We start from the raw sequence: 10,526 nt of genomic DNA, 5'->3' as shown, positions 1-10,526 counted from the left end.
TTGAACCCACAACCCCTGGCTTAGGAGGCCAGTGCCTTAACCATTAGGCCACTGGGGCACTTTGTTCTCAGTATGACCTATACGAACTGATAGAAGAGGTAAAAAAATATATAATGGCAGGCACAGACAAATGCCCATGAAATTACGAATTTTTTATTTTTGTTCGTACTCCATTGCTAAAAAAACAGGTTAGCAGATGATGGTTTCGATCCATCGACCTCTGGGTTATGGGCCCAGCACGCTTCCGCTGCGCCACTCTGCTTCCAACCACCCAAGATTGGACCCACAAACCCTGACTTAGGAGTACAGTATCTTATCCATTAGGCCACTGGGGCACTGTGTTATCAGTATGACCTATATGAACTGATAGAAGAGGTAAAAACATATATAATGGCAGGCACTGACAAATGCCCATGAAATTACGAATTTTTTATTTTTGTTCGTACTCCATTGCTAAAAAAACAGGTTAGCAGAGGATGGTTTCGATCCATCGACCTCTGGGTTATGGGCCCAGCACGCTTCCGCTGCGCCACTCTGCTTCCAACCACCCAAGATTGGACCCACAAACCCTGACTTAGGAGTACAGTATCTTATCCATTAGGCAACTGGGGCACTGTGTTCTCAGTGTGACCTATAGGAACTGATAGAAGAGGTAAAAAAATATATAATGGCAGGCACTGACAAATGCCCATGAAATTACGAATTTTTTATTTTTGTTCGTACTCCATTGCTAAAAAAACAGGTTAGCAGATGATGGTTTCGATCCATCGACCTCTGGGTTATGGGCCAAGCACGCTTCCGCTGCGCCACTCTGCTTCCAACCACCCAAGCTTGGACCCACAAACCCTGACTTAGGAGTACAGTATCTTATCCATTAGGCCACTGGGGCACTGTGTTATCAGTATGACCTTTATGAACTGATAGAAGAGGTAAAAACATATATAATGGCAGGCACTGACAAATGCCCATGAAATTACGATTTTTTTAAATTTTTGTTCGTACTCCATTGCTAAAAAAACAGGTTAGCAGATGATGGTTTCGATCCATCGACCTCTGGGTTATGGGCCAAGCACGCTTCCGCTGCGCCACTCTGCTTCCAACCACCCAAGATTGAACCCACAATCCCTGGCTTAGGAGTACAGTATCTTATCCATTAGGCCACTGGGGCACTGTGTTCTCAGTGTGACCTATACGAACTGATAGAAGAGGTAAAAAAATATATAATGGCAGGCACTGACAAATGCCCATGAAATTACGAATGTTTTATTTTTGTTCATACTCCATTGCTAAAAAAACATGTTAGCAGAGGATGGTTTCGATCCATCGACCTCTGGGTTATGGGCCCAGCACGCTTCCGCTGCGCCACTCTGCTTCCAACCACCCCAGATGGGACTTGAACCCACAAACCCTGGCTTAGGAGGCCAGTGCCTTATCGAGTAGGCCACTGGGGCACTGTGTTCTCAGTATGACCTATACGAACTGATAGAAGAGGTCAAAAAATATATAATGGCAGGCACTGACAAATGCCCATGAAATTACGATTTTTGTTATTTTTGTTCGTACTCCATTGCTAAAAAAAACAGGTTAGCAGAGGATGGTTTCGATCCATCGACCTCTGGGTTATGGGCCCAGCACGCTTCCGCTGCGCCACTCTGCTTCCAACCACCCCAGATGGGACTTGAACCCACAATCCCTGGCTTAGGAGGCCAGTGCCTTATCCATTAGGCCACTGGGGCACTGTGTTCTCAGTATGACCTATACGAACTGATAGAAGAGGTAAAAAATATATAATTGCAGGCACTGACAAATGCACATGAAATTACGATTTTTTTTCTTTTTGTTCGTACTCCATTGCTAAAAAAAACAGGTTAGCAGAGGATGGTTTCGATCCATCGACCTCTGGGTTATGGGCCCAGCACGCTTCCTCTTCGACACTCTGCTTCCAACCAGCCCAGATGGGACTTGAACCCACAATCCCTGGCTTAGGAGGCCAGTCCCTTATCCATTAGGCCACTGGGTCACTGTGTTCTCAGTATGACCTATACGAACTGATAGAAGAGGTAAAAAAATATATAATGGCAGGCACTGACAAATGCCCATGAAATTACGAATTTTTTATTTTTGTTCGTACTCCATTGCTAAAAAAACAGGTTAGCAGATGATGGTTTCGATCCATCGACCTCTGGGTTATGGGCCCAGCACGCTTCCGCTGCGCCACTCTGCTTCCAACCACCCAAGATTGGACCCACAAACCCTGAATTAGGAGTACAGTATCTTATCCATTAGGCCACTGTGGCACTGTGTTATCAGTATGACCTATATGAACTGATAGAAGAGGTAAAAACATATATAATGGCAGGCACTGACAAATGCCCATGAAATTACGAATTTTTTATTTTTGTTCGTACTCCATTGCTAAAAAAACAGGTTAGCAGACTATGGTTTCGATCCATCGACCTCTGGGTTATGGGCCCAGCACGCTTCCGCTGCGCCACTCTGCTTCCAACCACCCAAGATTGGACCCACAAACCCTGACTTAGGAGTACAGTATCTTATCCATTAGGCAACTGGGGCACTGTGTTCTCAGTGTGACCTATACGAACTGATAGAAGAGGTAAAAAAATATGTAATGGCAGGCACTGACAAATGCCCATGAAATTACGAATTTTTTATTTTTGTTCGTACTCCATTGCTAAAAAAACAGGTTAGCAGATGATGGTTTCGATCCATCGACCTCTGGGTTATGGGCCAAGCACGCTTCCGCTGCGCCACTCTGCTTCCAACCACCCAAGATTGGACCCTCAAACCCTGACTTAGGAGTACAGTATCTTATCCATTAGGCCACTGGGGCACTGTGTTATCAGTATGACCTATATGAACTGATAGAAGAGGTAAAAACATATATAATGGCAGGCACTGACAAATGCCCATGAAATTACGAATTTTTTATTTTTGTTCGTACTCCATTGCTAAAAAAACAGGTTAGCAGAGGATGGTTTCGATCCATCGACCTCTGGGTTATGGGCCCAGCACACTTCCGCTGCGCCACTCTGCTTCCAACCACCCAAGATTGGACCCAAAAACCCTGACTTAGGAGTACAGTATCTTATCCATTAGGCAACTGGTGCACTTTGTTCTCAGTGTGACCTATACGAACTGATAGAAGAGGTAAAAAAAATATATAATGGCAGACACTGACAAATGCACATGAAATTACGATTTTTTTTATTTTTGTTCGTACTCCATTGCTAAAAAAAACAGGTTATCAGAGGATGTTTTCGATCCATCGAACTCTGGGTTATGGGCCCAGCACGCTTCCTCTGCGCCACTCTGCTTCCAACCAGCCCAGATGGGACTTGAACCCACAATCCCTGGCTTAGGAGGCCAGTGCCTTATCCATTAGGCCACTGGGGCACTGTGTTCTCAGTATGACCTATACGAACTGATAGAAGAGGTAAAAAAATATATAATGGCAGGCACTGACAAATGCCCATGAAATTACGAATTTTTTATTTTTGTTCGAACTCCATTGCTAAAAAAACAGATTAGCAGATGATGGTTTCGATCCATCGACCTCTGGGTTATGGGCCCAGCACGCTTCCGCTGCGCCACTCTGCTTCCAACCACCCAAGATTGGACCCACAAACCCTGACTTAGGAGTACAGTATCTTATCCATTAGGCCACTGGGGCACTGTGTTATCAGTATGACCTATATGAACTGATAGAAGAGGTAAAAACATATATAATGGCAGGCACTGACAAATGCCCATGAAATTACAAATTTTTATTTTTGTTCGTACTCCATTGCTAAAAAAACAGGTTAGCAGAGGATGGTTTCGATCCATCGACCTCTGGGTTATGGGCCAAGCACGCTTCCGCTGCGACACTCTGCTTCCAACCACCCAAGCTTGGACCCACAAACCCTGACTTAGGAGTACAGTATCTTATCCATTAGGCCACTGGGGCACTGTGTTATCAGTATGACCTATATGAACTGATAGAAGAGGTAAAAACATATATAATGGCAGGCACTGACAAATGCCCATGAAATTACGATTTTTTTTAATTTTTGTTCGTACTCCATTGCTAAAAAAACAGGTTAGCAGATGATGGTTTCGATCCATCGACCTCTGGGTTATGGGCCAAGCACGCTTCCGCTGCGCCACTCTGCTTCCAACCACCCAAGATTGAACCCACAATCCCTGGCTTAGGAGTACAGTATCTTATCCATTAGGCCACTGGGGCACTGTGTTCTCAGTGTGACCTATACGAACTGATAGAAGAGGTAAAAAAATATATAATGGCAGGCACTGACAAATGCCCATGAAATTACGAATGTTTTATTTTTGTTCATACTCCATTGCTAAAAAAACAGGTTAGCAGAGGATGGTTTCGGTCCATCGACCTCTGGGTTATGGGCCCAATACGCTTCCGCTGCGCCACTCTGCTTCCAACCACCCCAGATGGGACTTGAACCCACAAACCCTGGCTTAGGAGGCCAGTGCCTTATCGAGTAGGCCACTGGGGCACTGTGTTCTCAGTATGACCTATACGAACTGATAGAAGAGGTAAAAAAATATGTAATGGCAGGCACTGACAAATGCCCATGAAATTACGATTTTTTTTATTTTTGTTCGTACTCCATTGCTAAAAAAAACAGGTTAGCAGAGGATGGTTTCAATCCATCGACCTCTGGGTTATGGGCCCGGCACGCTTCCTCTTCGCCACTCTGCTTCCAACCAGCCCAGATGGGACTTGAACCCACAATCCCTGGCTTAGGAGGCCAGTGCCTTATCCATTAGGCCACTGGGGCACTGTGTTCTCAGTATGACCTATACAAACTGATAGAAGAGGTAAAAAAATATATAATGGCAGGCACTGACAAATGCCCATGAAATTACGAATTTTTTATTTTTGTTCGTACTCCATTGCTAAAAAAACAGGTTAGCAGATGATGGTTTCGATCCATCGACCTCTGGGTTATGGGCCCAGCACGCTTCCGCTGCGCCACTCTGCTTCCAACCACCCCAGATGGGACTTGAACCCACAATCCCTGGCTTAGGAGGCCAGTGCCTTATCCATTAGGCCACTGGGGCACTGTGTTCTCAGTATGACCTATACGAACTGATAGAAGAGGTAAAATAATATATAATGGCAGGCACTGACAAATGCCCATGAAATTACGATTTTTATTTTTTTTTTGTTCGTACTCCATTGCTAAAAAAAACAGGTTAGCAGAGGATGGTTTCGATCCATCGACCTCTGGGTTATGGGCCCAGCACGCTTCCGCTGCGCCACTCTGCTTCCAACCACCCAAGATTGAACCCACAATCCCTGGCTTAGGAGTACAGTATCTTATCCATTAGGCCACTGGGGCACTGTGTTCTCAGTGTGACCTATACGAACTGATAGAAGAGGTAAAAAAATATATAATGGCAGGCACTGACAAATGCCCATGAAATTACGAATGTTTTATTTTTGTTCATACTCCATTGCTAAAAAAACATGTTAGCAGAGGATGGTTTCGATCCATCGACCTCTTGGTTATGGGCCCAGCACGCTTCCGCTGCGCCTATACGAACTGATAGAAGAGGTAAAAAAATATATAATGGCAGGCACTGACAAATGCCCATGAAATTACGAATGTTTTATTTTTGTTCATACTCCATTGCTAAAAAAACATGTTAGCAGAGGATGGTTTCGATCCATCGACCTCTTGGTTATGGGCCCAGCACGCTTCCGCTGCGCCACTCTGCTTCCAACCACCCCAGATGGGACTTGAACCCACAAACCCTGGCTTAGGAGGCCAGTGCCTTATCGAGTAGGCCACTGGGGCACTGTGTTCTCAGTATGACCTATACGAACTGATAGAAGAGGTAAAAAAATATATAATGGCAGGCACTGACAAATGCCCATGAAATTACGATTTTTTTTATTTTTGTTCGTACTCCATTGCTAAAAAAAACAGGTTAGCAGAGGATGGTTTCGATCCATCGACCTCTGGGTTATGGGCCCAGCACGCTTCCGCTGCGCAACTCTGCTTCCAACCACCCAAGATTGGACCCACAAACCCTGACTTAGGAGTACAGTATCTTATCCATTAGGCAACTGGGGCACTTTGTTCTCAGTGTGACCTATACGAACTGATAGAGGTAAAAAAATATATAATGGCAGACACTGACAAATGCCCATGAAATTACGAATTTTTTATTTTTGTTCATACTCCATTGCTAAAAAAATATGTTAGCAGAGGATGGTTTCGATCCATCGACCTCTGGGTTATGGGCCCAGCACGCTTCCGCTGCGCCACTCTGCTTCAAACCACCCCAGATGGGACTTGAACCCACAATCCCTGGCTTAGGAGGCCAGTGCCTTATCCAGTAGGCCACTGGTGCACTGTGTTCTCAGTATGACCTATACGAACTGATAGAAGAGGTAAAAAAATATATAATGGCAGGCACTGACAAATGCCCATGAAATTACGATTTTTTTTATTTTTGTTCGTACTCCATTGCTAAAAAAAACAGGTTAGCAGAGGATGGTTTCGATCCATCGACCTCTGGGTTATGGGCCCAGCACGCTTCCGCTGCGCCACTCTGCTTCCAACCACCCAAGATTGGACCCACAAACCCTGACTTAGGAGTACAGTATCTTATCCATTAGGCAACTGGGGCACTTTGTTCTCAGTGTGACCTATACGAACTGATAGAAGAGGTAAAAAAATATATAATGGCAGACACTGACAAATGCCCATGAAAATACGAATTTTTTATTTTTGTTCGTACTCCATTGCTAAAAAAACAGGTTAGCAGATGATGGTTTCGATCCATCGACCTCTGGGTTATGGGCCCAGCACGCTTCCGCTGCGCCACTCTGCTTCCAACCACCCAAGATTGGACCCACAAACCATGACTTAGGAGTACAGTATCTTATCCATTAGGCCACTGGGGCACTGTGTTATCAGTATGACATATATGAACTGATAGAAGAGGTAAAAACATATATAATGGCAGGCACTGACAAATGCCCATGAAATTACGAATTTTTTATTTTTGTTCGTACTCCATTGCTAAAAAAACAGGTTAGCAGAGGATGGTTTCGATCCATCGACCTCTGGGTTATGGGCCCAGCACGCTTCCGCTGCGCCACTCTGCTTCCAACCACCCAAGATTGGACCCACAAACCCTGACTTAGGAGTACAGTATCTTATCCATTAGGCAACTGGGGCACTGTGTTTTCAGTGTGACCTATACGAACTGATAGAAGAGGTAAAAAAATATATAATGGCAGGCACTGACAAATGCCCATGAAATTACGAATTTTTTATTTTTGTTCGTACTCCATTGCTAAAAAAACAGGTTAGCAGATGATGGTTTCGATCCATCGACCTCTGGGTTATGGGCCAAGCACGCTTCCGCTGCGCCACTCTGCTTCCAACCACCCAAGCTTGGACCCACAAACCCTGACTTAGGAGTACAGTATCTTATCCATTAGGCCACTGGGGCACTGTGTTATCAGTATGACCTATATGAACTGATAGAAGAGGTAAAAACATATATAATGGCAGGCACTGACAAATGCCCATGAAATTACGATTTTTTTTAATTTTTGTTTGTACTCCATTGCTAAAAAAAAGGTTAGCAGATGATGGTTTCGATCCATCGACCTCTGGGTTATGGGCCAAGCACGCTTCCGCTGCGCCACTCTGCTTCCAACCACCCAAGATTGAACCCACAATCCCTGGCTTAGGAGTACAGTATCTTATCCATTAGGCCACTGGGGCACTGTGTTCTCAGTGTGACCTATACGAACTGATAGAAGAGGTAAAAAAATATATAATTGCAGGCACTGACAAATGCACATGAAATTACGATTTTTTTTATTTTTGTTCGTACTCCATTGCTAAAAAAAACAGGTTAGCAGAGGATGGTTTCGATCCATCGACCTCTGGGTTATGGGCCCAGCACGCTTCCTCTTCGCCACTCTGCTTCCAATCAGCCCAGATGGGACTTGAACCCACAATCCCTGGCTTAGGAGGCCAGTGCCTTATCCATTAGGCCACTGGGGCACTGTGTTCTCAGTATGACCTATACGAACTGATAGAAGAGGTAAAAAAATATATAATGGCAGGCACTGACAAATGCCCATGAAATTACGAATTTTTTATTTTTGTTCGTACTCCATTGCTAAAAAAACAGGTTAGCAGAGGATGGTTTCGATCCATCGACCTCTGGGTTATGGGCCCAGCACGCTTCCGCTGCGCCACTCTGCTTCCAACCACCCAAGATTGGACCCACAAACCCTGACTTAGGAGTACAGTATCTTATCCATTAGGCAACTGGGGCACTGTGTTCTCAGTGTGACCTATACGAACTGATAGAAGAGGTAAAAAAATATATAATGGCAGGCACTGACAAATGCCCATGAAATTACGAATTTTTTATTTTTGTTCGTACTCCATTGCTAAAAAAACAGGTTAGCAGATGATGGTTTCGATCCATCGACCTCTGGGTTATGGGCCAAGCACGCTTCCGCTGCGCCACTCTGCTTCCAACCACCCAAGCTTGGACCCACAAACCCTGACTTAGGAGTACAGTATCTTATCCATTAGGCCACTGGGGCACTGTGTTATCAGTATGACCTATATGAACTGATAGAAGAGGTAAAAACATATATAATGGCAGGCACTGACAAATGCCCATGAAATTACGATTTTTTTTAATTTTTGTTCGTACTCCATTGCTAAAAAAAAGGTTAGCAGATGATGGTTTCGATCCATCGACCTCTGGGTTATGGGCCAAGCACGCTTCCGCTGCGCCACTCTGCTTCCAACCACCCAAGATTGAACCCACATTCCCTGGCTTAGGAGTACAGTATCTTATCCATTAGGCCACTGGGGCACTGTGTTCTCAGTGTGACCTATACGAACTGATAGAAGAGGTAAAAAAATATATAATGGCAGGCACTGACAAATGCCCATGAAATTACGAATGTTTTATTTTTGTTCATACTCCATTGCTCAAAAAACATGTTAGCAGAGGATGGTTTCGATCCATCGACCTCTGGGTTATGGGCCCAGCACGCTTCCGCTGCGCCACTCTGCTTCCAACCACCCCAGATGGGACTTGAACCCACAAACCCTGGCTTAGGAGGCCAGTGCCTTATCGAGTAGGCCACTGGGGCACTGTGTTCTCAGTATGACCTATACGAACTGATAGAAGAGGTAAAAAAATATATAATTGCAGGCACTGACAAATGCACATGAAATTACGATTTTTTTTATTTTTGTTCGTACTCCATTGCTAAAAAAAACAGGTTAGCAGAGGATGGTTTCGATCCATCGACCTCTGGGTTATGGGCCCAGCACGCTTCCTCTTCGCCACTCTGCTTCCAATCAGCCCAGATGGGACTTGAACCCACAATCCCTGGCTTAGGAGGCCAGTGCCTTATCCATTAGGCCACTGGGGCACTGTGTTCTCAGTATGACCTATACGAACTGATAGAAGAGGTAAAAAAATATATAATGGCAGGCACTGACAAATGCCCATGAAATTACGAATTTTTTATTTTTGTTCGTACTCCATTGCTAAAAAAACAGGTTAGCAGATGATGGTTTCGATCCATCGACCTCTGGGTTATGGGCCCAGCACGCTTCCGCTGCGCCACTCTGCTTCCAACCACCCAAGATTGGACCCACAAACCCTGACTTAGGAGTACAGTATCTTATCCATTAGGCCACTGGGGCACTGTGTTATCAGTATGACCTATATGAACTGATAGAAGAGGTAAAAACATATATAATGGCAGGCACTGACAAATGCCCATGAAATTACGAATTTTTTATTTTTGTTCGTACTCCATTGCTAAAAAAACAGGTTAGCAGACTATGGTTTCGATCCATCGACCTCTGGGTTATGGGCCCAGCACGCTTCCGCTGCGCCACTCTGCTTCCAACCACCCAAGATTGGACCCACAAACCCTGACTTAGGAGTACAGTATCTAATCCATTAGGCAACTGGGGCACTGTGTTCTCAGTGTGACCTATACGAACTGATAGAAGAGGTAAAAAAATATATAATGGCAGGCACTGACAAATGCCCATGAAATTACGAATTTTTTATTTTTGTTCGTACTCCATTGCTAAAAAAACAGGTTAGCAGATGATGGTTTCGATCCATCGACCTCTGGGTTATGGGCCAAGCACGCTTCCGCTGCGCCACTCTGCTTCCAACCACCCCAGATGGGACTTGAACCCACAATCCCTGGCTTAGGAGGCCAGTGCCTTATCCATTAGGCCACTGGGGCACTGTGTTCTCAGTATGACCTATACGAACTGATAGAAGAGGTAAAAAAATATATAATGGCAGGCACTGACAAATGCCCATGAAATTACGATTTTTTTAAATTTTTGTTCGTACTCCATTGCTAAAAAAAACAGTTTAGCAGAGGATGGTTTCGATCCATCGACCTCTGGGTTATGGGCCCAGCACGCTTCCGCTGCGCCACTCTGCTTCCAACCACCCAA

General features: G+C 44.7%; 3 non-coding genes across 3 annotated transcripts; all 3 read right to left on the bottom strand.

Moving 5' to 3' along the window:
* Nucleotides 1–1,663: 1,663 nt before the first annotated feature.
* Nucleotides 1,664–1,736, bottom strand: trnar-ccu (transfer RNA arginine (anticodon CCU)). The gene has a single exon. It is a non-coding gene; the product is annotated as a tRNA-Arg (tRNA).
* Nucleotides 1,737–5,024: 3,288 nt separating this feature from the next.
* Nucleotides 5,025–5,097, bottom strand: trnar-ccu (transfer RNA arginine (anticodon CCU)). The gene has a single exon. It is a non-coding gene; the product is annotated as a tRNA-Arg (tRNA).
* A 5,136-nt stretch (nt 5,098–10,233) lies between these two features.
* On the bottom strand, nt 10,234–10,306 carry trnar-ccu (transfer RNA arginine (anticodon CCU)). Its single transcript has one exon. It is a non-coding gene; the product is annotated as a tRNA-Arg (tRNA).
* Nucleotides 10,307–10,526: the final 220 nt, after the last annotated feature.

The sequence above is a fragment of the Salvelinus fontinalis genome, unplaced genomic scaffold, assembly GCF_029448725.1.
Source record: "Salvelinus fontinalis isolate EN_2023a unplaced genomic scaffold, ASM2944872v1 scaffold_2593, whole genome shotgun sequence".
NCBI lineage: Eukaryota > Metazoa > Chordata > Actinopteri > Salmoniformes > Salmonidae > Salvelinus > Salvelinus fontinalis.
Note: the sequence above shows the minus strand (reverse complement) of the source record. Positions and strands in the feature narration are given on the sequence as shown.